Source organism: Nycticebus coucang, chromosome 12 (assembly GCF_027406575.1).
Source record: "Nycticebus coucang isolate mNycCou1 chromosome 12, mNycCou1.pri, whole genome shotgun sequence".
NCBI classification, from domain to species: Eukaryota; Metazoa; Chordata; class Mammalia; order Primates; family Lorisidae; genus Nycticebus; species Nycticebus coucang.
The window spans coordinates 28,866,543-28,889,245 of NC_069791.1; the positions used below are offsets into that span (position 1 = coordinate 28,866,543).

Below are 22,703 nucleotides of genomic sequence, written 5' to 3' on the forward strand. Positions count from 1 at the left end.
GGCGGCACCTGTGGCTCAGTTGGTAAGGCGCCGGCCCCATATACCAAGGGTGGCGGGTTCAAACCCGGCCCTGGCCCAACCGCAACAACAACAACAAAAAAATAGCCAGGTGTTGTGGCAGGCGCCTGTAGTCCCAGCTACTCGGGAGGCTGAGGCAAGAGAATTGCTTAAGCCCAGGAGTTGGAGGTTGCTGTGAGCTGTGTGATGCCATGGCACTCTACCGAGGGCCATAAAGTGAAACTCTGTCTCTACAAAAAAAAAAAAAAAAAAAAGACAGACAATGTCATTTGGATTTTAAAAACTACCCAACTGGGCGGTGCCTGTGGCTCAAGGAGTAGGGCGCCGGTCCCATATGCCGGAGGTGGCAGGTTCAAACCCAGCCCTGACCAAAAACCAAAAAATAAAAAAAAAACTACCCAACTACATGCTGTTGTCTCCAGGAAACACATCTTAGATCCAAAACTACAAATACAGCTAAAGTAAAAGGAGTAAAAAAGATATTCCACCAGCAGCTGTAAGAATGCTGAAATGGCTACACTAATATCAGATGATATAGAAACAACACCAAGTACATTTTGTTTTGTTTTTTTTCAGTTGTAACAAAGAGAAATTTTATTTAAGAATAAAGAGGAAGTTTAGAGCACTTAGAAAAAGACCCAAGTGGGCGGCGCCTGTGGCTCAGTGAGCAGGGCGCCGGCCCCATATGCCGAGGGTGGCGGGTTCAAACCCAGCCCCGGCCAAACTGCAACAAAAAAATAGCCGGGCATTGTGGCGGGCGCCTGTAGTCCCAGCTGCTTGGGAGGCTGAGGCAAGAGAATCGCGTAAGCCCAAGAGTTAGAGGTTGCTGTGAGCCATGTGATGCCACAGCACTCTACCCGAGGGTGGTACAGTGAGACTCTGTCTCTACAAAAAAAATAAATAAATAGAAAAATAAAAAAGAAAAAAGACCCAAGTGAGTCCGTCCCTCTGATGAAGGACAGGTGAGGGAACAGTGCTGTAAAGGCAGTTCAGAGGTTAAATACCTCTTCCTCTGTTTCAAACCGGTTGACTCCAGGAATTACTGCCCTTTTCTATTGGTCACTGATTACTGTCTTTTTCTATTGGTCACTGGTTACCTAATTATGTCAGACCCACTTTCTTTTTCCCTTTTTGGTGAAAATTGTCAAGTATGAATGTTCCCTACAGGTCCTGCAGACATCCTTGTTTAGCAGCCCAGGCTTTCTTCCTGAGAGGGGCATCTTGTAATGATAAAAGGGTCAATCCACCAGGATCGCACTGTTGTGTACCAGTGCTGTTTTGAAACCAGATGAACACCAACGGGGGGTGGGGGTGGTGCTCAGAATAACTAATACTATAATTTCACAAAAAGCCTATGTTCTACATATCCTTTACAAGTAACTAATACTTAAATCACATTCTTTGCGTCCCCTTTTCATGTTTTTGATGTGACTGGGACAGACGGACTTGCTGCATTCACCATATCCCTTCATTTATTTCCATTCTGTCCCACAGGGACGAAGGTAGCTGTGACTTTTTTTTGTAAGCTGTTCACTCCCTTCTTTTCTTTCTTTCTTTTTTTTTTTTGTAGAGACAGAGTCTCACTTTATTGCCCTCGGTAGAGTGCCGTGACGTCACACGGCTCACAGCAACCTCCAACTCCTGGGCTTAAGGCGATTCTTCTGCCTCAGCCTCCCGAGTAGCTGGGACTACAGGCGCCCGCCACAACGCCCGGCTATTTTTTTGTTGCAGTGTGGCCGGGGCTGGGTTTGAACCCGCTACCCTCGGCATATGGGGCCGGCGCCCTGCTCACTGAGCCACAGGCGCCGCCCCACTCCTTTCTTTTAACTCTTTCCTTTGGGTGGGTATGAACTGCCCTCTGGTCACTGTGCTTGTCCTTCACAGCACTCGTGTCCACCAAGATTCATTGTCTTTGTATATTTTTTGTGGAGACTGCACACATATTGGGCACCCCTCACGGTCACAGAACTGTTGTGCTAAATTTTTCAAATAGTATTTTCTTCCTGATTGTTTCTCAAAATGGAAGTTGTGGCCAGTGGCTGTTTCCTGAAAAATCACATACAAATAGTATGCCCACAGTGTCAATCATGTTGAAGACAACTGCCAGAGGCCAACGCCGAGCTCCTCAGCAACAGGAATATGATATGTTCCCATGCACTTAAGAAAGCATTAATACCTACTTCAGTAGCATTATAAAAGTTATCCACCATCTCCTTATCTTCATGCTATGTGGAAAGTACTGTAAATACCTTTCCTGTCTTTGGAACATAACTTACTAATGTCAGTATAGGGAGAGAAGGCAAATCTTACTGTGCCAGGTGGAGAAGATTTTCATTGATGCTGGTTTGAGTTCTAGAGGTAAATCTCTTCTTACTATGAACGGTATCAACTGTGATTATATTCTTTTGAAGCAACTTAAAAGTCAGGCGGATGGAGGTAAACTCTCATATCCATGGTAATATTTCTTCCAACTGATCCAAATGACAATTCTGAACCAATCTTTTTACAATTTTGGAGGCACTGTGATAATTTCTCAGGTTCTCTGATTTCCCAGCATCTGGTAACACAGCAGTTTGTGAAAGAATCACACAGAAGATTTGCTTCAATTTCACACTTGCCAGGTTTAGTCGGTATGTCATCTGAATGGACAACACACATGGTTAAGACAGCAATTCCTCATCATCGACAGTGACAGACTTATGAGGACTATAGTAAAGTGAGCTATTTATAACCCATTTTCCAAAGCTCTCAAACTGGATCAAACGTATCACGCTGTGTGAGCTTCACATGTGGCAGCATCATCAAAATGTAGACACCGCAGAGTCTCATTCTGAGTTCTGAAAGCACAGCACAGCACAGCAAACTGGAAAATTCTTCTCACTGAAGAAATCTCGGATACTGTCTTTCATTTTGCTAGAATACATAATCTAGAAGAATTCCAATCAGCCCTAAAATTTCTTCTTTTATAAAACTGCCAGAATTTTGAATATGACCTTATGTAATTCTTTTGACTAGGTGCAGTTCCTGGTTTGTAAATTTGATAATTACATCCACTGTTTCATTATCAAAAAGAACACATGGAAAGTATCCAATGGAGCTGTGAGTTCTACTCTCAGTCACACTCCTGGTTGAGTTCTCACAATAGCCGATTATCTCCCTTGATCCTCTACTGGCTGTGAGTTCCTTATCAATGCTGACGGTGTCATCATCGGAGCTGCAGGCTGATGTGTTTCTACAAATGGGCATGGCCTCCTTCTCCTAGGCTCCACAATTTGCATTTTTTCTTCATCAGCATCTTCTTCTTCACACTCGTCCTCAGAATAATTTCAGTTCCCCCTCACTGAATTCTTATTTACTAACTGAACTAGTGAAAATGTCCTCACCATTTCCTTAAAACCAACACTATCAGTTCTTCTTCTATCAGCTGCCAACAAATTATACTGTCACTTGGCCATATTTGTCTGTGTCATGAGAAAAGTCATTGCTTGATAGGAACAGATTTACAGAATTATCCGATCATATTTCCAGTCATATACACCTTGATCTTTACCAAACACAAATACACTGTTTACTAACTTCAGTATGAAAAGCAATGAGAAAAAAACACTTAGAACAGATATTGCACTAAAATACACGACTATCCTTCTAAATCAACAAACACTCCAATATATGTATGATCAGCCCGACGTGCAAGGCAACACTGGATTTTCCTGGAAAAGACACAGCAACTCTTTGCTGCTGCTAAGTTCAGAGAACTGCTGATCCAAAAGTGCTGGTATGAGGAGTGTCACTAACAGGTGGGTATGGTTCTATTACCAAAAAAGTCCTAAATGAGGACCCCAAAACTCCCCACATCAACAAATACACAACAATAAAACAGTGAGGTCAATTTGACACTCCATCATTGGCATGCCACAGGTTGTTGATGACATACCAAGAGTAAGAAGTATTCTGGAGGCTTTTATAGCAAAATTTAGGAGAAGCAAAAGGGACTCCTCATATCATAGTTGTCCTTTTTCATGAATGCTACAATACAGAGGTTATAGTCATTGGCTACAGATTCCATCCTACAGTCGAAAATGTCTATGTGCAAAATGATTAGTAAAATTTTATGACTTAGAAATAAACCAGCATCCTTTTCAGCATCACTAAATTATCATTCGTCAGTGTATCAACAACTTAAGGAATTAGCAATAGGATTCTTTACTCAGGGATAGGATGTTGCTGTGAATCAAGACCTTCCCAAGATAGGTGTTTACTTCTAATAAATTGTCAAATGTGATCTTTAGGTTATCAGTAACTAGAAGAGCATGACAATACAAGAAGCAAAAACACAAACAAAGAAGAAATAGAAAATTCACCAATAAGCATCAAAGAGTTCAAACTTAATGAATAGGATAAACAGAAAACCAACAAGCGAGTTTAAATCCTAAACATTATACACACCCACATTCCTTTCCAGTGAGGTTATAAAAAAGCCAGAGTACCTTAACTAGTATGTGGGTGACTAACTGCATTAGTTGACTTGCAGATATAATTCTGTCTTCTCTCTTCTTGGGCACATACTGTAGCCTGGATCCAACAGTCCAGTTATTCTTGTCAGCTGGTCAGCAAGCAGACCTGTAACAGAGCAGGTGACATCAAAGCACTGGATTCCTATATTCTGTTGTGGACAATTCCCCTAGGAACAGCCTTCCTGTGATTGGCTACAGGTAATCAGCAAACCCTAAACTTTGATCCTAGATAGGTAGCACACATTCTGGCTCTACTAACTCCAGCCATCTGGTATAGGTTTTGTAGTTCACAAAACAGGAATTCTAATGTGCTGGGAGAACCAGGACTGAAGCACCCCCAGAAAAAGAGAACTAAAAAGTAAGCTGAGTGAGTCCAAACAAAGAAAAGTCAGCTAGTTTACCTTTAAGGTAGTCATTGCTAGCAAGCTTCCTGCCTTTTCTGAAATTTTAGCTTGTTGGGGATACAGCTTACAAACACCCTGCTGGGTCTGTGAGCACTCTGAGGAAAATGATGGCCATAGAAGAGATAGTGGCAAGTCCTAGAAAAAGATACATCTTCTAGGGCGTTTCCTGCCCATTAAACAGGCAAAGCAGATACCCATTATGGAGATTTTCATTTGCCTGGGGCAGAGACCAAAGGCGTAGCTCAAGCCCTGAGATATGGGCAGAAGAGCTTATATCCCTTATTGCAGAGGAAGATCCTTTGTGGTAGTGATGGGAGGAAAATGCCTCCTTCCCACCGATTCTTCAGAGGACATTAACACTGGTAGCATTTTACTCCACAGAGAACGAGCAGTGTTTAACACCTCTCTAGAAATCTGTGTGTGTGAGATCCCAAAGCAGGAGGCGCTCCCAATGTCAGTGCCGTCACCAAGGAAGCAGGCCAGACCATGGATTGTAAGCTCGAAGCTTGCAGGAGGGGAGGCCTCCCTTTTGTGTCAGGGAAAAGGCCCCAAGCAACCTCCACAGCTGCTATTTATTGACAGTGGCCAGCAAGTGCTCCCTCCTCTGGAGCCCAACCCCCAAGCTGGAGTTCTACAGCTGTTCCATTTCTAACTCCCAAGTCTGCTCTCTATTAAAGTCAGGGCTCTATTCATTAATGTTTCAAAGACTGCTTGTCTCTGCTAGCCCCAAGATTCTCAGCATTTTCTTGTTTGTTTCAAAGGCTGCTTGTCTCTGCTAGCCCAGTGTTCTGGTTCCTACATCCCAATGCAAGGCTCAGATTTTAGATGGCTACCCTTAAGGTTAATAACAACAACAATAGGAGCTGATATGTTCGATCAAAGAAACTGCTGACAACTTTGTTCCCTCCCTCATTTTACCCTCTGGGCAAATAGATTTCAATAAAGTCAGAGTGGAGCAAACACTCCTGGCCATGGCCAGAAGCCCACAAACGGGCAGTGGACCCCTGAGCTCCCCCCTCTAATTCTACTCTCTGTCTCACGTCTCTTTCTTTACCATTGCTTCTAACTATTTCTTCAGTTGATCACTGCCTGTTTCCACAGGTCTTAGCAGATGCTGCTCCCAGGGCAGGACCCTGACACCAATGTTGATGCAGTCCATGTGTGCTCATGGCGATAATGTGCTCTGGCCACAATTGGGAATTCAGAGTCATAATTCACATACTCCTATTCCACAAGAATCTCTGTGTCACTGAAAATTCTTACTTAAATACGATGGTGATCAATTGTTTCTTGTACAGCTGATGGAAAGAAAGGCAAATCTAAGGCTAAGTTTTATTGTCTTTTAAAGTTTTTTAATTAAAAAATCTTATCCTGGGGCCGGGCACAGTGCCTCATGAGGCAGGTGGATTGCTTGAGCTCAGGTGTTCAAGACCAGCCTGAGCAAGAACAAGATCCTGTCTCTAAAAACATGCAGGTCCTGTGGCAGGCACCTGTACTTCCAGCTACCCAGGAGGGCGAGGCAAGAGGATTGCTTGAGCCCAAGAGTTTGAGGTTGCTGTGAGCTATGATGCTATGGCACTTTACCAACGGCGACAGAATGAGAATCTGTATCAAAAAAAACCAAAAAAACCCCAACTATCTTTAGTTTTGAGTTTTTGGATTTAAATCTTACATGGTATCATTACTGCTATTACTTCCTGTGAGGAAAATGGGAAGAGATCCAGGCGGCGCCTGTGGCTCAGTGAATAGGGTGCTAGCCCCATATACCGAGGGTGGTGGGTTCAAACCCAGCCCCGGCCAAACTGCAACAAAAAAATAGCCGGGCGTTGTGGCGGGCACCTGTAGTCCCAGCTACTTGGGAGGCTGAGGCAAGAGAACTGCCTAAGCTCAAGAGCTGGAGGTTGCTGTGAGCTGTGACACCACAGCACTCTACTGAGGGTGACTGTCTCTCTCTAAAAAAAAAAAAAAGAAAAAAGAAAATGGGAAGAGATCCAGTCATTAGAAATCCAGAGAACAGAGATTAGAAGACGTAAACTCACACATCCTTAACACTGCTAGCTTTGCCTCCCCCAGGTGTTGCTGAACGTGTCAGACTCAAATCACAGTAGCAGAAAGAATTTTTCTGAGGAAGAAACAGATGATGAAGAAAGTATGATTTTGAGATTGGTTCCAGTTAAAGACTACTCAAAGAACAACATATGGAACCAATTGTTTCTTCAACTTCTAAGGTCAAACTGAACAATCCCAGGAAACACAATGAAGTTCATCTACCTCCAACAAACAGACAATCAAAAGCTATCCCAAAAGCTAGATGTAAAACAGTAGTTCTTCCCTTGCCAATCATTTTGCCTCCCATATGTAATGTGTGTTGAGACACTTTGCAGAACTGGTGCCAAGAACTCAATTTGAGTACTGATGGGAAGAAAACAGAAGTTCTTCTGAGGTTTCAGAAGCATGCCTGTCCTGGACAGAAATACGATATTCCTAAAACACCAAAGGAGGCCAGATTACATTCACGTTCAAGGAAACTCAAGGCAGAGACCAAGAGAGCAAGACCTCTGCAAAGGTCCAAGATGAGTGCAAAAACAGAAGAGCTTGACAGAGTGGACGTGATAAGGTCAGCTCAGGAATCTTCCTCAGCATTGTGGGCAAGGATTACTATAAGAGCTGGTCAACCTAAGACTGTGAATTCATAGTCCATTCTTGCTTCTGCTGAAGCTTTTTTTTTTGCAGTTTTTTGCCAGGGCTGGGTTTGAACCCACCACCCTCGGTACACAGGGCCAGCGCCCTACTCCTTGAGTCCCAGGCGCCGCCCCTGCTAAGGCTTTTTTGACAATAGCTTCTGGCATCAGGTGGTGTGTGGTCTATGGTGAGGATCTCTCAACAGACACAGAGGGATGGTTTTGCCTACAGTTTCACGTAGTTCAGAACTGGGTGCCTGCTACTCCCAGGAGGATGATTTCTCTCTTCTTGTCACCAGCCTGCAATTTCCCTTCTCCAGGCCTAGAAGATAGTATGTTACGCCCTGACTGTGCTAAGAGGAATGAGAAGATAATGAAAAGATTAATGACAGTGAGGAGGAAGCAGCAAATTGCTTTAAAGACAAAGTATTAGAAAGCGATGGATATACTTTCAGAATGTGTAAGCTGAGATGAAGGAATGGAAGAAGAGATCACTTGAAGGAACCTCTGTGATCTATAAAACAGAATAAAGTAATTAGGACTCCACTGTGAAGACAATTGACTGGGTGACAGCCCTGTTTAAAGAGACCCTTTTGGGGGGCTTGGAAAGCCACTAAAATATAAAATCCAGAGAACAGGAAATTGTGAACTGCAAAATTAATTTGTGGATCATAAAAAAACTGGAAGTAAATGGCTGTAAGAAATTATAACTATGAATGAGAATATTCACAAAAATTTCTGGCCAAGGCAGGGCATGGTGGCTCACGCCTGTAATCATAGCATTCTGGGAGGCCAAGGCAGTAGACTGTCTGAGCTCATAGATTTGAGACCAGCTTGAGCAAGTGTGAGACCCTGGCTCCAAAAATAACCAGGCATTGTGGTGGGTACCTATAGTCCCAGCTACTTGGGAGGCTGAGGCAAGAGAATCGTTTGAGGCCAGGAGTTGGAGTTTGCTGTGAGAAATGTGCTATGGCACTCTACTTAGGGTGACAAAGTGAGACTCTGTCTCAAAAAAATAAACAAAATTTCTGGCCAGGTATTAAGGCTCACACCTGTCATCCTAACACTTTGGGAGGTCAAGGTGGGAGGACTGCTTAAGGCCACAAGTTTGAAGTTGCAGTGAGCTATGATGGTTCCACTGCCCTCATGCCCTGCCAACAGAGCTTTCACAAGCCAGCATGAAGAGTAAATGAATGAAGGGGAATGGCGGGGAATTGAGAAAATAAGTCACACAAGAGACACAGATTACACGAAAGACAAAGAGATAAAGAGATGGGATGGGGAGGTCTGAGGCAGCTGATGACTGTAGCCAGCATCTAACTGTGTGAACAGCTTTATCATCAACAGTACCTAAACAAGGTTGTTTATACTAACAATGTTGCAAATCAGCAAAGAAAGCAAGTGGGAATATTTTCATCTTGTAAGGTTGAGGGAAAGTAATAGTACATGGAGTAAAGATTAACGTTAGGTAAACGAGGCTATGTGCATTTAGGCAAAAGACAAAAAAGTATACAGAAGCTGCGTGACTTCTGGAAGATGGAGCAAGGAGAAAGGACTATTGTTTTAGGATGGGAGGAGAAGTGGTTGGGGGTCATTCCTTGAATGAGCCTCCCGGGCTGGGGGGTTCTTGCCATGCCACCTCACAATCTGCATTCCACACAGAGCAAGACTCTGTCTCCCTCTCAGACACCCCTCCCCCAAAAAAACCTTAAAGTTTTCACTAAAGTGAACAAAATATTGTGAAAATTTGAAAATATTTTATATACACCCAATGCAAAGAATGTAGACGAGTTTTAAAAAAATGTCAAGCCAGCAGCATCCTTTATGTGTAAGTCAGGCTCATTACAAAGCAAAAAATAACCTAAAATCATACCTATGTAGATCAATACTAATACCTACGTTAAACACACGTGCACACAAGCATACGTACACATGAACAGAAAAAGAACTACAGGAAAATAGACCTTTAAAATACTGTGATATGCCATCATGGCCAAGCCTAGTATAGGCCAGGTAAAATTGGAAAAAATAGAAATTGAAAGTTTTTACAGTGACCAATAATTTACTAAAGATAACTGGAACAATACTAGAATGAATCCAAGTTCTTTTAATAGACAAAAGATACAGAAAAACAATGCCTCAGAGCAACACAGAAGATGCATATCTAGATAAAATCTAGCAGGATTCAACATGTTTGCAGAATGAATAAATATTATCTGAAATTTCTGAACACCAAAGTTAGAGAAATCTCTATTTAAACTAGATGGGAAAAAGTCCTAACTCCTCTCTCTTCTCTCTATGCCAACTGACAAACATTTCTGTGCCTCAAAAACACATGACTTGCTGAAATATATGATTTACATACATAAAATACTATTCTTGTACCTGAAGAAAAGTATTTTTGAGACAGAGTCTCACTATGTCACCCTTGACAAGAGTGCTGTGAAGTCACAGCTCACAGCAACCTCAAACTCTAGGGCTTAAATGATTCTCTTGCCTCAGCCTCCCAAATAGCTAGGAGGCTCCCAAATACCACGCCCGGCTATTTTTTTGTTGTTGTTGTTGTTGTTGAAGATGTCATTGTTGTTTAGCTGGCCTGGGCCGGATTCAAACTGCCCAGCCTCAGTATATGTGGCCGGAGCCGTAACCTCTGTGCTATGGGTGCCCAGCCCTCTGGTATTTTGAAATTGAAAGTTTCCTTTATAGCATTCTAAGTTCCACTTACCTTCCATTTTATTTGGAGAATATCCACTGATATGGTTCAACTGAGGAAAAGTCTATTTTTCGTTGAAAAACTGATTTGTAGTATAAGCATTAGAAGATACTAATAGATGCTTCTGTGAAATTAACAAAACCGCAAACACCAATAATCCAGTGCAAAGCTACTTTTTTTTTTTGTAGAGACAGAGTCTCACTGTACCGCCCCCAGGTAGAGTGCCGTGGCGTCACACGGCTCACAGCAACCTCTAACTCTTGCGCTTACGCGATTCTCTTGCCTCAGCCTCCCGAATAGCTGGGACTACAGGCGCCCGCCACAACGCCTGGCTATTTTTTTGTTGCAGTTTGGCCGGGGCTGGGTTTGAACCCGCCACCCTCGGCATATGGGGCCGGCGCCCTACTCACTGAGCCACTGGCGCCACCGGCAAAGCTACTTTTGAGGAATTATAAAAGTATTATGATTTATTCGATGTAAACCAGCACTGGCTTTCTGTATACTCTGTCATAAAAGAAATTAGGCTATCAATTCTTGAAATAGGCATTCTAGCAGCAATTGTTCTAAATTTTAAGTTGTTTTATTCATAAGACAGCTCTAGGGCAGATGGTCCTGATGTTTCAACTTACTGATTCTGACTTTATGATGGTGGGAAAAGTGACACCCTGAATTCAAAGAAACCATACTTTGAATTTTACATTTTCTTGGGCTACTGATGTGCAATTATCTCTCTTGCTGCTGGGTAGCAGCAAGCCACAGCTCCCAGTCAGCCATGTGATCACAAGGGTAAACAACCACTGTGTTGCCTGTGTTTTTTGGATGTTGTGTTTTTGTATTTCATCATGTCTATAAAACACCACTTTGACTCATAATATTTTCAACTTTTGATTATTGTATCAGGACACAACTCCATAAGTTGAGGTGGTACACCTGAAACTCTATACTAACAGCTATACAGAATGCTGCAAACACATTTAATTTAATGCTGTAAATCTCATTTAAATGTCACAACAAATTAATGAAGTCAACAATCTTCCCTTAGCAGTAGCAAAGTAGCTAGCAGGGCCAGAGAACAGTTCTCTACACTTTCAAAGATGCAGTCTGCAAGAAGACAGTGGATTTTATTAAGTACGCAAACAGCAAAAAGAGGAACGATATCCCTGGTCCTACAGGATAACAAGCTAGATGAGAACATGGGCTGCTGAGAAGCCAATTCCAAACTAAATCCGTTTTACAGCCTGTGACTACCCTGTGTGCTATTCAAGCGAAGAAAGCGGATGACAAACAACCTTGTGACTTTCTCACAAGGCTACTTATCTCTCTTTGTTCCTGGAGGACCAGCAGGGTTGTCCTGCCAAGGTATGGGCGGAGCTAAGATTAAGCTTTGCCTGCATGGTCTGTGTGAAGAGCAAGTCACGAGGGCATCATGGTAAAGCCATTCACCTACGGCTCTACCACCATCTTTTATGTATCCAGCTACAAATCCTACTTATACATACAGGCCATCAGTCAGGTAATTGTACTTTGTCTTGGGCAACACTGGATTAAATGAAAGTGACTACAACTTTGACTCCCAGGAAGATGCAGGACAGGCCACAACCAGGTTCCCCACATGGAGCCAACCCAGCTAAATATATGCCAGATGCCATCAAGATTCGCCAGCGAGAAGCACACAGCTTTCTCCTTGGGAGAGTAAGAAATAAATTGCTCTACTTTTCTTTTTTTTTGAGACAGAGCCTCAAGCTGTCACCGGGGGTAGAGTGCCGTGGAATCACAGCTTACAGCAACCTTCAACTCCTGGGCTCAAGCGAGTCTCCTGTTTCTGCCTCCTAAGTAACAGGGACTACAGGTGCCCGCCACAACGCCCAGCTATTTTTTTGGGGGGTGGGGGGTGGGGTTGCAGCTGTCATTGTTGTTTGGCTGACCCGGCTGGATTCGAACCCGCCAGCTCAGGTGTATGTGGCTGGCGCCTTAGCTGCTTGAGCCACAGGCGCCGAGCCTGCTCTACTTTTCTTAATGATCTAGGTGCACCATGAGGTGTTGGCAATCATATATATATATATATATATATCCCATACCTTGACTGGCCAGCAGGAAGTTCACACCAAGGTGACTACTACCATGCAGGCTGCAGAGTGTTTATATTACTTTGCTGTGCCTTCAGAGAAGAGAGACCAGAGACAAATTTCAGACCATGTTTTCTAGTTATATTATTCCCTGAAGAGGAATTAAAGATCACAAAGAACACATGAAGAGGAAGTCAGTGAGTGTTCTTTGGAATTCTGTCTAGTAATTCACTTTGGAGCCATCTATCTAGGTGCCCACCTCACATATGATTCACTGGGACAAGGTGGCTCACGCCTGTAATGCCAGCACTTGGGAAGCTGAAGGAGGTGGATTCCCTGACCTCACGGGTTCAAGTCTCTAAAAATAGCCTGGTGTTGTGGCGGGGACTTGTAGTCCCAGCTATTCAGGAAGCTGAGGCAAGAGAATCACTTAAGCCCAAGAGTTTGAGGTTGCTGTGAGCTCTGATGTCTCAGCCTCCCCAAGGATGACAAAGTGAGACTTCTATCTCAAAAAAAAGTATGATTCATTAGAGTGGTGGTGGTGGTTTTAAACATCTGAAAAGCCCCAACTCCAAGTATACACAACAGATCAGTGTTGGCAGGGAAGTACAACACACAATATTCTGTTCAGGCACAAACTGTAATAGGAATGTACTAATTACTTCTTACGACAAGGGTAAGCCAATTTTCTGCCTCTTTAGGTGGACAAAACTCCTTGAGTAGGATTAAACACTTCCTATAAACTAAAGCTAAAATGCCTCTAAAGAGAAATCTAATAAAATTGTTAGTCCCTACTGTTTACCTGAGTCATTATAGCTCACATTCCTGTGTCTACTCTGGTTGTCCCCCAACAGATGCATTGTGTTGTCACAGGGTTAAGAAATACAGACTTTTATAAAATCAAAGGTTAGGGCTCAGCGCCTGTAGCTCAAGCAGCTAGGGCACCAGCCACATACACTGGAGCTGGTGGGTTTGAATCCAGGCTGGGCTCAACCAAAAAATAGCCGGGCATTGTGGCAGGCGCCTGTAGTCCCAGCTACTTGGGAGGATGAGGCAAGAGAATTGCTTAAGCCCAAGAGTTTGAGGTTGCTGTGAGCTGTGATGCTATACAGCACTCTACCCAGGGCAACAGCTTGAGATTCTGTCTCAAAAAAAAAAAAAAAAAAACACAACACCCAAAGGTTAGAAATAAAAGATGCAGGCTTGGCACCCATAGCACAGTGGTTATAGCACCACCACACAGCACCAGCTCGGGCCAGCTAAACAACAATGACAACTGCAACAAAACATAGCTGGGCATTTTGGCGGGTGCCTGTAGTCGCAGCTACTTGGGAAACTGAGGCAAGAGAATTGTTTAAGCCCAGGAGTTTGAGGTTACTGTGAGCTGTGATGCCACCGCACTCTACCAAGGGTGACATAGTGAGACTCTGTCTCAAAAAAAAAGAAAGATGCAAGAGATGTGAAGTACCAAAAAAAGACCAACAAGGACCAAATCTACCTATATCAGGTAGAGGATGACAGATCCAGCAATATGACAAATTCAGTCATAGCTTTCCCTTAATCAGGAGACCACAGGAAACTATGACTAATAGGACAAAGTATTCAGGCTTTTGCCCAAGGACATCCACTCCCAAAGTCTGCAGTTGCTAAGAGTTTCTAAGAGTCCTTAGATTTTAAGTTCTTCCACTGGCTATGGGTTATGCTAGGGGTGGTATCTAGGATAAACTAAATGAACAGTCTATGCCCTTCTTCAGCCCCCCACCCCCACTTGACCCCCCTGGGTCTAAGGTCTTGCTCCCTTGATAAGCATTTACAAGAACTATACAAATTATGCCGAGTAAGGCTCGGGGCCCTTAGGTCAGTGGTTAGGGTGCCGGCCACAATACACTGATGCTGGTGGGTTCAAACCCAGCCCGGGCCTTATAAACAATAATGACAACTACAACAAAAAAATAGCCACATGTTGTGGCAGGCATCTGTAGTCCCAGCTACTTGGGAGGCTGAGGCTTAAGAAACTCTTAAGCCCAAGAGTTTGAGGTTGCTGTGAGTTGTGATGCCACAGCACTCTACTGAGGGCGATGCATTGAGACTATCTCAAAAATGAAAAAAAAATTTTGCTGGGTGAGAAGAAATGAAAATCACTCAGTTGTGAACTAACCAATCCCAACCCCCAATTCACCCTAGCCACAATAATTTGTCCAACAACAAACCAATCAGGATATATAGCAGCGAGTCTTTAGGATATAATGAACCAGCAACCAGCCTTTGATGAACTTCAGTCATCCAATAAGCAACATTCAAGTATTTCAACCAAAATACCACAAGGCAAAAAACTGAATGTAGAAGCAGATTTAAAAATGCAACTATCCTCTACATTAAAGAGATCTGCAAACACATGAAACAATACCACCGTTCCCAAGTATTTTCCAAAATTGTCACAAAACATAATTTATGTTAACACGTAAAGATTTATTATCACTTTTAAATGGAACTATTATATTGATAATACATAATAAAGCCTAAACAAAATGCTTTTTGAGGTCTTAAACAATTTTAAATGAATATAAAGATTTCCTAAGACCATGTGTCCCTGCAGTCCACAGCTGCAGAGAAAGTCCATGTAGCTCTCATAAAAGGAGAATTTGGAAGCTATATTTGGGTCTCCATAGAGTTTCCCTATGTATGGTTTTTCCAGTTGGTTCTATGTTGTACCCTTTGCTGTCATAAACATCAGCAAATTAAAATGCAAAAATAGAGAAAAGCAACAAAACCTCAAGTTGATTCTTTAAAAAGATCAAACTGACAAACCTTTAGCTAGGTTGACCAAGGAGAAAGAATATCAATAAAATCAGAAATAAAAGAGACATTAGTACCAAACTTACAGCCATGAAAAAAGATCACAAGGCAATTCTATATGCCAATGTATTAGATAATATAGATGAAAGAAAACACCTCCAAAACCTCCCAAAACTGACAAATAGAAAAACCTAAGAATCATTAACCAGGAAAACACCCACAAAGAAATGCTTAGATTCAGATGGCTGACAGATCACACTAAAAATTTAAAGATTTAAAATCAATTCCATACAAAAAATTCCAAAACACAGGAGATGAGGGAACACTACCCTCCTGAATTCTATGAGGCTGATCTTACCCTAATACCAAAACAAGAAATCACAATAAAACCAATCTCTTGGGTGGTGCCTGTGGCTCAAAGGAGTAGGGCACTGGCCCCATATGCCAGAGGTAGCAGGTTCAAACCCAACCCTGGCCAAAAACTGCAAAAAAAAAAACAATCTCTTATGAATATAGATACAAAAAAACTCAAAAAAAAAAAAATAAAAAAATACTAGCACACAAAATTCAACAGTATATTAAAATACCTATATGCCATGACCAATTGAGATTTATCCTAGGAACTCAATGTTTATTGGTACAATGTCCAAAAAAATTAATGTACTATAACCTACCAATAGGATAAAGAACAAAAACCACATGAATATCCCAACAGATGTAGAATTAGCATCGCCAAAAAAAATCTAACATAATCTAAAAAAACTAACGCTACAAACATTAGAAATAGAAGGGAACTTCAACTTGATTAAAGGCATCTAGAAAAAAATCCACAGCTTTACTCATCAAAACAAATCTAGAGAAGAAAGAAAAAATCCACAACTAACATTACACCTTAAAGGTGAAAGACAGAACCTTCCTAATGCGGTGGCCCTTTAGTACCGTTCCTGTGGGTCGTGACCCACAGGTTGAGAACCAGTGCAGGAGATCGGGAACAAGACAAGGATGTCCCACTCTCACCACTCACATTCCACGTTATACTAGAGGTTCTGGCCATGGCAGTCAGCTCCCTCCCCCAAGTGTAAGACATCCAGATTGGAAATGAAGTAAAACAGTGTCTATCCGCAAATGACGTAAGTAATCTTACATATAGAAAATCATAAGAAATCAACTAAAAACAGACTAATAGTTTGCTCAGGTTGCAGAATACAAGAGCAATATAGAAAAACTAACTGTATTTATAGACAATTATAGTAGTATCAAAAAGAATCCAAGACTTCAATTTAACAGTAATGAAAAATCTATACACTATTACAAAACATTGCTAAAAGAAACTAAAGACCTAAATATAATGGAAACAATCCCTCACTTATGAACTAGAAGACAATATTGGGAAGATGGCAATATTGCTCAAATTGATCTACAGAGTCAATGTAACCCTTATCAAAAATTCCAAATGGCTTCTTTGCAGAAACTGAGAATTTGATGTTTAAATTCACATAAAAATAAAAAAAGTCAAAACAATCTTCAAAAAGACAAGTGTTAGTATGGATATGGATAAATTAGAACTCGCATACGCTGCTGTATGCAACTGTGCATCTACTTTGGACAATAGTCTGGCAGTTCCTCAAAGGGGTGGAGGGTTTGTTATTGTGACTAAAAATTCCATTCCTGGGTATTTACTCAAAGCGAATTAAAAACACACGTCCACATCAACACTTGCACAGGAGTAATCAAAGCAGCAAAGTAGCCAAAAAATGAAAACAACTCTAAGGTCTGTTAACTAATAAAAGAATAAAAAGAGGTGGCATTTCCACACAAAGGAATATTATCTGGCAATAAAAAAGAATGAAGTATACACAAGCTTCAAAAACATGCCAGTGAAAAAGTCACAGAAGACCATGCATCTATTGAATGATTTCAGTTATATGAAATGTTCAGAATAGGCAAATCACAGATATAAAAATTAGATTAATGATTACCTAGGAATGAGTAGGCTGAGGAAAAATTGGGGAGTCACTACTACTGAGTATGGAGATTTTCTCTGGGGTTAAGAAAATGTTTTTAGAGCGGCACCTGTGACTCAGTGAGTAGGGCGCAGGCCCCATATACCGAGGGTTGCGGGTTCAAACCCGGCCCGGGCCAAATTGCAACCAAAAAATAGCCGGGCGTTGTGGCAGGCCCCTGTAGTCCCAGCTACTTGGGAGGCTGAGGCAAGAGAATCGCTTAAGCCCAGGAGTTGGAGGTTGCTGTGAGCTGTGTGATGCCACGGCACTCTACCAAGGGCCATAAGGTGAGACTCTGTCTCTATAAAAAAAAAAAAAAAAAAGAAAATGTTTTTAAATTTACAGTGGTTGCAGCCATAAAAAAAGATGCAGACTTCACATCTTTTATGTTTACCTGAATGGAGCTGGAACATGTTCTTCTTAGTAAAGTATTTCAAGAACAGGAAAAAAAGTATCCAATGTACTCGATACTACTATAAAATCAATATATAACCTTACCTACACACTCATATGAATGGCAAAACCATAGTCCAGAAAGAAGGGAAGAGGAAGAGGGAGGGGGGAATATGGGAGGAGGGAGGGTATTTGGGGGAACCTCACCTAATGTGCATGATGCAATAGTACATTTCAAAACTATTAAGAAATGAGTATAATTGTGATGGATGTGTTACTTAGTTCAGTGTAAGCATTTCACATTGTATATGGAAGCAGTACCCTGAACCCCATAAATGCATTAATGTACAAAGTTATGATTTAATAAAAAAAAATTTACAGTGGTGATAGTTATACAACTTTGAACAAACTAAAGCCACTGAAACTGTACACTAAATATAAATAGGTAAATGGTATATGAATTATATCTCTAAGCAGTAGTTAAAAACAAAAGAAACCACAGCACTTTCCTGTTATTAGCAGACATGGGCACAGGAACCAATCAGAGCTGACAAATTTGGTAGAACAAACAGAAAAAAGGCAAGGTCTGTGCACCTTGAGGAAGGATGGATACTAAATCTGGGGATGTCAGGGCCTCCCAATGGAGGGAAGACAGCAGAGCTCAAAGACACAGTGTTAAGTCTTTAAAACTTTCTTTTCAGATTCAGATTCTGAATCCATCCAAATCTGAAGGTCATGCTACATAAACTTTAATCTAATAAATTCTCCTCAGGGGCTTAAAAAATAACCTCTTATAGTTTCTGTTCCTTAAAACTTAATTAGACAATATACTTTCTTTTAATACACCTTGTACTTTTATTTTTTAGAGACAGAATTTCACTTTATCATCCTCGGTAGAGTACTCTGGTGTGACAGCTCACAGCAACCTCCAACTCCTGGGCTTAGGCAATTCTCTTGCCTCAGCCTCCTGAGTAGCTGGGACTACAGGCACCCACCAGAACGCCCAGCTATTTATTTTGTTGCCGTTTGGCCGGCCATCCTCCATATATACAGGGCTGGCGGCCTACCCACTAAGCCAGAGGCGCCGCCCACACCTTGTAATTTTAATCACAGTTAAGACTTTATTTACAAATGAAGCCTTGTAATTTGATCTGTCTCAGGAGGATCTAAGTTACTGTCATTAACTCTTTCAACTATTATAACCATGAGGAGAAAACTATACTGCCGTTGTAATCTCACTTAAGACTGGAACAGGCCAGCCTCCAACTTTGCTCTCCCTTCACTCAGTACACTTGAATGTCAAGAGTAGTATAAGCACTGCATAACTGCCTCCAAACAAACTATGTAAAATTTCTCAAGGTCCTCAAGATAACTTCTTTACAAAGCTAACTTCAAGAAAACATTAACTTGCATTTCTACAGCTAGGGTGAATAATCATTGGCTGGCTTTGTTTCAAATTGAATACTTGCCTTGTCTGTTTTACATAATAGATTGTGTCTCCAAAGGGGGAAGGAGGGACACCTGATTAAGAGAAACCAAGATCCTTGAAATTCACCTTTACAAATATAAACAATGTCAGATCAATTCCCTAACCATTTGATCTCCCAAGACACTGATAATCTACAAGAGAAGAAAGATTCTTCTATAATCACAGAGGTAATAGGGAAAAACAAAGCTCTAGGCCCAGGACAAGTTTGCCTTGGCTGCAGAAGTTAAGGGGACATTTTTTTTTTTTTTTTATTTCAAACAAGCCTGCAGGTAAAACCAGATGCAGACCAGTGAGTACTGGTATATTCTAAGAAGAGAGCCTACAGTAAAGAGAACATAGGGGATGGGTTTAATTATCACAAAGCACCTGAATTTATTTAAGTTTGCAAACTGAATTTTCTGTAAGACATACCCTTATATGAGTTAGGCCATAAAATATATTTTCCCCAACATGACAATAACTAAAAATGTACTGAGCACTTAGCATCAGCCAGGTACTATTACGGGGTCAGGTGTGTTGGCTCATGCCTGTAATCCTAGCACTCTGGGAGGCCAACGCAAGTGGATTTTTTTGAGCTCAGGTGTTTAAAGTCCAGCCTGATCAAGAGGAAAACCCTTTCTGTACAGAATAAAAACAGTAAAACCTGGCCAGGTGTGCTGACAGGGACCCTCGAACCCAAGACGAACCCAAGAGTTTGAGGTTGCTGTGAGCTATGACACTATAGTACTCTACCCAGGGTGACAGGGTGAGACTGTCTCAAAAAAACCAAAACACAGAAACAAAAAAGCATGTTACTTAGGAAACTCATGTAACTTACCATAACAATTTTGTGATGTAAGCACTATTGTTTTCCCCGTTTTACAGGTGAGAAAAGTGAGGTACAAAGGTTAATTTTCCCGCCATTGTATAGATACTGCCTCTGGGTAACTTCAATGAGTTTCCTTACCATAAATAACCTCTTTCTTATTTTGCTAAGATAAACAACTAAATTCTCACTAGTATGCCAACATTATTTCTTCTCAAGCTTTGTCGTCAGATCCATTGTCTTATATAGTTTAATTTTTAACTATTGTTAGCTCACCTAGTTAACAATTTTATTTCATACTAAATAAATTACTCTATAGTACAGTATTAATAATTGCCCTGCCAAATCAGGGCAGGATGCTTGGAAGTGACATTCTTACCGTTAAAAAATGATTTTACTCTGTAATTACTGTATGTGTTCCCCACTTCTCTCCAAACATGTCTCTCTCCACACAGACTGTTCAGTTCCTTGGACCTAAGGACAATAAGAAACATTTTATAATTTTAAAAAGCACATGCTAATGTGTTCACTTGCTATGAAACTGCTGTGCAAAACTGTTTTTCCTTGAGGTTGAATTAAAAGCATACTAGGTTTACTGAATTCTTATTAAGTGTGCCAAGAAACAGAAAGTAGGTTTCACCTCACAATACCATTCACTTAAGTTAGAATTCATGCGCACTCCTCCAGGTCCACTGCTGTCCTACTGTTCTAAACAAACACGTTTTATCTTAATAATTGTTCCGTATTAGAGTAGTGAAAGAGAATCTGACTGTACACTTGGAAATAAACAATAAACCCTTTAACAATGAATGAAACTGCTAACACTTTTAGCAGAAAAATGCAACCCTCAAAGAAGCTCGGTGGCCCGCCCGCTAAAATGCATCTCAGGCTCCTACACATCCCTGCTCTTCTCTTTCTTTAGGCACTTAAAGTATTACAAATAAAATGTTTTCACGGAAATGATTGCCCGAAAGCTTACTGCTAAACCCAGAACCCTAAGGACGTTGGCTTAGAGAATCTCTGTCCCTTGAGAACACCAAAGACAGGTATGCATTTGTGCACTTGAGGATGCCTCCAGAAACTAACTATTGCTGGGGAACAGAAAGCATCCCGGGGACAGAAGCGTTCGCGGGCCACTTGGCGCTGCCAGCAGAGCGATTCTGCTCTGGAGGCTTCGGCTTAATGGGGGCGGGGAGGAGAGAAACGCTCGGAAAATAGTAAAAAAGCAAAATAATGATCTCGTTTTTCAATCTGGAATATAGGAAAGAAAGAGAAACATAAGCAGCTCTCAAACCCATCACCCTAGACATTCACCTCGTATTTTTACAAAATGCGTCCTCGCACGGCCTCCTGCGACCTCTACAGCAGGGAGGAAGGCAATTTAAGGAAAGCAACCAGAGAGGCGCCGCCCTCCGGGTGGAGAGCCGGGCCTGCCCAGCGGGCCAGAGCGCCCAGCCCTGCAGAGCTCCGGGTGGCGGCCGGCAGGGCGTGGGAGCCTTTGGGCCGCCCGCCGCCCGCCGCCCGCCCCTCCGTGCTCTTCCCAGAACAAAAGCGCTCCCTGCCGCGCGCCCGGCCCTGCCCGCGGGCGCCTCCGGCTCCCGGCGCCCCCTGGGCGAGTGAGGGGCCGCCAGGAGCCCAGCTCCCACTTACCGGCGGGGAGTAGAGAACAAGCCAGGCGAGCGGGGAGAACACTGCGGGCCTCCCGGGTCCAAGAGTTTAAGTCCAGTGGGGTCCGCCTCTAGGGGCGGATCGAGGAGTGAGGCCCCGGCTCCCGGAACAGCTGGGCCCCGCCCCGGGCCTGCGGCCGCGGCGGCGGTAGCTGCTGGTTCGCACCGCCGCGGTCCTAGTGCCGGCCGGATGAGCACCTACCCTAGCCTTGCCTATCAAGCGGGTTTTGCTGAGCGTGTTCACGGGCCCGCTGCGGAAAACTTCTCCACCTTTAACTAGTATCAGAATTGCCTGGAGGGTTTGTTAAAAGGGAATTGAAAAGCACCTCCAGCAAAATTGCGGTCTAAACTGCAGGTAGGGGGTGGGGCTAAACATTTGCATTTCTGACGAGTTTCTGAGATTGGCTGGTGCTGCTGGTCTCAGCACCCATTATTCTTTGCAGGCGTTGGCTAACCATGACAAAGTGCAACCAAGAGATAGTCATTCTTGAAAAGGGGGAATCAACAGGTCAGAGTTAAATAAGTGTGAAAGAAAATGAATTACTCCTGTCTGTAATCTTAGCATTTTGGGAGCTGAGGCTGGAAGATCCCTTCAGTTCAGGAGTTCAAGACCAGTCTAGGTAAGAGCAAAACTGGTCTCTACTAAAAATAGAAAAATAAGCAAGGGTGTGGTTGGCGTGCCTGTAGCCTTCCTGAGGCAGGAGCATGCTTTTGCTAAGGAGTTGGAGGTTGTAGTGAACTATAACATTCTAGCCTGGGCAACAGAGTGGATAATGTATTTAGAGCTTCTAAATGTTGTTAGGTCCTGAGGAAGGTTAACTTTGGACATGGAGTAAAAGAGTATGACTTCCTTTCTTAAAAAAAATTTCGGATTAGGGCCGTGCCTGTGGCTCAAAGGAGTAGGGCTCTGGCCCCATATGCCTGCTGGACGTGGTGGGTTCAAACCCAGCCCCAGCCAAAAATGAAAAGAAAAAGAAAATTGGGATTAGGGGCTGCACCTGTGGCTCAGTGAGTAGGGCACTGGCCCCATATACCAAGGGTGGCAGGTTCGCACCCAGACCCGGCCAAACTGCAACAAAAAATACCTGGGCGTTGTGGTGGGTGCCTGTAGTCCCAGCTACTCGGGAGGCTGAGGCAAGAGAATCACCTAAGCC

At 42.5% G+C, this 22,703-nt stretch overlaps 1 protein-coding gene across 2 annotated transcripts in view; it reads right to left on the reverse strand.

Moving 5' to 3' along the window:
- The window catches only part of RESF1 (retroelement silencing factor 1), a 40,664-nt gene extending 18,998 nt beyond the window's left edge, over nt 1-21,666 (reverse strand). For both annotated transcript variants that reach the window (XM_053556397.1, XM_053556398.1), the window contains exons 1-3: nt 21,533-21,666; nt 20,262-20,356; nt 4,506-4,638 (exon numbers count right to left, since the gene is read on the reverse strand). The gene's annotated coding sequence lies outside the window, so the exon portion shown is untranslated. The remainder of the gene's footprint in view (nt 1-4,505; nt 4,639-20,261; nt 20,357-21,532) is intronic.
- Between the last annotated feature and the right edge of the window lie 1,037 nt (nt 21,667-22,703).